The following is a 4,419-nucleotide window of genomic DNA, read 5'->3' as shown; positions in this document are numbered from 1 at the left end:
AACAGTAACAGGATATGTCTTGTCCCACTCAAAAACAGACAATTTGATTCTATTAACCATAAAAACCTGGAGGACATAATACAACATCTGAAATCCTCCTCATGCTGCCTTGATATTCTGCCGACAGGTTTTTTCAGAAATGTTTCTAAATGCATGGCCTCAGATTTATTACGAATTGTCAACATGTCTGTCCTCTCAGGTTTTTTTTCCCCACAGGCCCTGAAAACTGCAGTCATTAAGCCACTCTTAAAAGAGCAATCTAGACAGTTCACTAATGAGCAATTATAGGCCCAAAGAATTGATTTCAAAATCCTGCTGTTAGTTTATAAAGCACTGAATGGTTTAGGGCCAAAATACATTTCTGATCTTCTGCTTCGTTAGGAACCATCCAGACCTCTCAGGTCGTCTGGGATCAGGTCTGCTTTCTGTCCCCAGAGTCAAAACTAAACAAGGTGAAGCAGCGTTCAGTTATTATGCTCCGTATATCTGGAACAAGATAACTGCAGGTCTGCTGAAACTGTCAGTTCTTTCAAATTAAAACTGAAGGCTTCCTCCCACGGTTCAAAAACATGCGGCCTAGGTTGATTGGTGATCCTAAAAATTGTCCTTTGGTGTGAGTGGTTGTCTCTGTGTGGCCCTGCGATGGACTGGCGACCTGTCCAGGGTCTACCCCGCCTTGAGCCCGATGTCAGCTGGGATTGGCTCCAGCCCCCCGTGACCCTGTACGCAGGATAAGCGGGTGACGATAGATGGCTGGAAGATAAACTGACTTAAATGAACACACTTTCCTGATGAACTACGCTGCGCATTGCATGACTGACTGTCGTGCGCACAGTTTTCAGTGAACAGGTTGAGGCAGCGACCCGCGAAAATGAACTCAGTTGTATTTTAGCCTACTGTATTACTCTGTATTAACTGCAGCTTATTTGTTTAGTATTAGTGGCTTTTTGATGCATCCTCCAATTAGTACAGCGCTACAAATGATGATATGCTTGCTAGTGTGCGCCAGCGACAAGCAGTGCGCAAAATAATAACACTTTAATATTACCATAAAGGGCGGGATTGCGGTCTTTCATGGCATTTTTCAGGCAGTTGAAATAACAAATTGTCTAGTGTGACATCTGGGGCAAGTAGTGGACTGTCGTTGTGTTAATCTCATTTAACCTGTACCTACCTGTCTCAATACAGATTCATGTTCACATTCCCCTCTGTGACCATCTACCAACGTGTCCCTGAACAAGACACTTAACCCCTCGTTGCTCCAGAGGCGTGCGACCTCTGACCTGTATAGCAAGTGTAAGTCGCTTTGGATAAAAGCGTCAGCTAAATAAATGTAATGTAGAACATATCATTCATACCTTGCACGTTTGTACATCATTCTATTTAATTACAGCTTAAGCACTTCTGGTTAGATGCCATCTGCATTTCGTTGCTTTGTACCAGTGACATGCTCAATAACAAAGTTTAATCTAATCTTTGAATCTTCTTCTATTACAGCATAGCCAATCACAACTTATCCAGAAACAAAACAGGGTGTTTGGATCGACAGTTGAACAGTTTAAGTTGTGTTTCAGCTGCAAAAGTCTGCTTGTACTGAAGAGACTCACAGAGACCAAAAGTAATGTTGCATTCAGGTTGTCCGTTACAATAAAGTCTTAATCTAATTATTCCTGCAGCAGTTTCATCACCGGTCCACTCAATGATTCATTTACCAACTGGCAGAGCGACTGACTCAGCGGCCGTTTGAGGACAGTAGTTGCTAAAAATGGCACAATAATAATTTTCTGACTTTAAAACAAAGTCCCTGGACTGAATAATGTTTCAGATCTCAAATACATTTATCTGAGCTGTTGTATCACAGGAAAGTCTCTCCTTGTTTTATTGAGCCAATTATGTGCCATTCAATATGAAACATTAAAGTGTCAGCCTGTGTTTCCACTCCAGCAGTCTGTCCAGCTGCATGAATCATCCTCCTTCCAACCACTAATGGACTGCACAATAGTTTGAAATTATAGGTCTGCCTGTCTCTCTTGTTTTGAGCTGATGTGTCCATTGTTATGGACCAACAAAAGATTACATTTTGTGTTCAGTCCCTGCTCCCCCGCTCGGATCCAACTCGCTCTTTTACTTTAGCTTTGTTTCCCTAAAAGCCATGGAGACTGCATCAATACTCTTACTGCCACTTCTTTTTTTTCCTATCTGATATTTGCACTAATTGTTGGCATTAGACATAAAGCACATTTTGTAGAAAAGTATGCACATACAATAGAGATTTGGCTGCCCAGACATACTGGGATCTGGGGGGCGGGGGAGCAGGTTTGGTTAGCTAATATCAAATATTTTGTAATATTAATAAAGGTAAAAATTACTAAAATTATTAAAGATTAATAATTATGGGGCTCCAATCCGAGCTGTGTGTGTCAATAGAAGGGATGAGAGGGAGGAAGATGGTAGGCGTGACCACGTAGGTAGGTTTATTGTCACAATATAACAAGTCATTGAGTGAAATTGAGTTTTCTAACTCCATTCTGCTACATAGCAGATAAATCCACTAATAAAGAATCAATTATGAAAAATGGTAAACAGAAATAAATCATCACTGGAGCAGTGCTGAGGATGAATTTGAGCAGTGGTTCCCCAACTTTTTCAGCAGGACCACCCTTTTGTAGATAAGAATAGGCCCCGTAAATGAAGTGCAGAATCACATACTTTGTGCCAGTAAGTGACATGCATTATGTATCTTAGCTCAAGTTTTTACTGTGAAACAGCACTTATTGCTGTCATTTTTCTTGAAATTGACTCAACACAAAAATGGCTTTATTTTGTATGCAATATGTATTATATCTCAAGGTTTTACTGTGCAATCACTGACTGCAATCAGCATTTTTTTTAAATTGGCTCTCAACACAAACATGGCTTTAAAACTTCAGCCACCTGAAAGGCAAAATATAAATCTTCTCATTGACTGGTGTGAGCCTTCTTTGTGCACAGATCTTCTCACATCAGAGTTGCAGCTGTGAGACTGCCACTCTTAGTTCATTTTCAATGTCCAGCTTTGATCTGTATTTTGTCTTGATGGAGGCCACATCAGAGAAACCTCCTAACAGTGGGTAATCCTTCTCCATTCCAATCCAAAACGCAGCCAGTGTCTCAGACTGAAACTGCAACCTCATTGTTGAATCAGAGGTAACATCAACGAGCTGTTCCTCCTCTTAAGTCTGCAGGTGGTGTTGCACTGAAGTGGTCTTAGATCCAGTCATATTGTTTTGGATCCTGCACTGGGGAATATGTCTGGAAATGTTTTTGGAGGGCAGAGATGTGAGCTTTCATGCATGGGATCACTGGGTTCTGAAGCTTGTTGACCTCAATGAATGATTTCAGGTTCTAAAATGACTATTTCCCTCCTTAAGCCGCTGCTCCCACATCTCCAGTTTTCTTGTGGTAGGTGTGTGTTGGTGCCTTCCATCTGCAGACTTTGTTCATTGAGTTTTTGAAATATGTCACTGAGTTATGCATACTACTTTCATGAGGAAGGATTTATCATTAAACTTGCGGGCAAGTTCATTACCATCCATCCATCGTCATCCGCTTATCCTGCATACAGGGTCGCGGGGGGCTGGAGCCAATCCCAGCTGACATCGGGCTCAAGGCGGGGTCCACCCTGGACAGGTCGCCAGTCCATCGCAGGACCACACATAGACAAACAACCACTCACACTCACACCTAAGGACAATTTAGGGTCCAAGTTCATTACCTTCTTCCAAAAATATTCCAATCATCTCGCAGTTCAAAGGTCCTGGATAAAACATTCCCATGTGACAGCCATAGGGCCTCGCAGTGAAACAAAACAGCTGTGTGGTAGGAGCCCACAATGCTGTTCACAAATCAGTCAAAATCTGTGTCAGTGAGAACTTTTCCTTTGCCGAGATAATCCATCCGCCTTTGGGTGACCTTTTGTGGCCAGCCTGTGCAATATCCATGCTGATCAGCATCTTGATATGCCACACCTGTGAGGTGGATGGATTATCTCGGCAAAGGAGAAGTGCTCACTAACACAGATTTAGACAGATTTGTGAACAATATTTAAGAGAAATAATTTTATTCAGTGTATGTGTTTGGGGCGTTCTTTCCTCCTGCAGATCTCAACACAAGAAAAAGATAAGGACCCAACAATGCATATGTGTAAAGTTACATATTATTTCTATTGAAACTGTATATGATATCTTATAAAAAGAGACAGTTTGTCTCACACCACGTTGAGTTTATATTTTTACAAAGTAGTAAATTAGATTTATTGTAGGCTCAGTTTTACTGGAGGTAAAATTCATTAAAAAAAAGGCAACTCTGATTCATTTTTTCTTTTTGCACAAAGTAAAGAACACACAGCTCTTGTTCCTGTGTTATCAGACTCACTGTGGA

At 41.3% G+C, this 4,419-nt stretch overlaps 1 long non-coding RNA gene across 1 annotated transcript; it reads left to right on the top strand.

Moving 5' to 3' along the window:
- The first annotated feature begins 1,266 nt into the window (after window positions 1-1,266).
- Window positions 1,267-1,859, top strand: LOC119894024. The gene is made up of 2 exons (XR_005442859.1): window positions 1,267-1,296; window positions 1,498-1,859. It is a non-coding gene; the product is annotated as an uncharacterized LOC119894024 (long non-coding RNA).
- Window positions 1,860-4,419: the final 2,560 nt, after the last annotated feature.

This window comes from Micropterus salmoides, unplaced genomic scaffold (genome assembly GCF_014851395.1).
Source record: "Micropterus salmoides isolate LMB-PRFRI ecotype aquatic unplaced genomic scaffold, ASM1485139v1 Ms_hic_scaffold_8, whole genome shotgun sequence".
In the NCBI taxonomy this organism is placed as follows: domain Eukaryota; kingdom Metazoa; phylum Chordata; class Actinopteri; order Centrarchiformes; family Centrarchidae; genus Micropterus; species Micropterus salmoides.
Note: the sequence above shows the minus strand (reverse complement) of the source record. Positions and strands in the feature narration are given on the sequence as shown.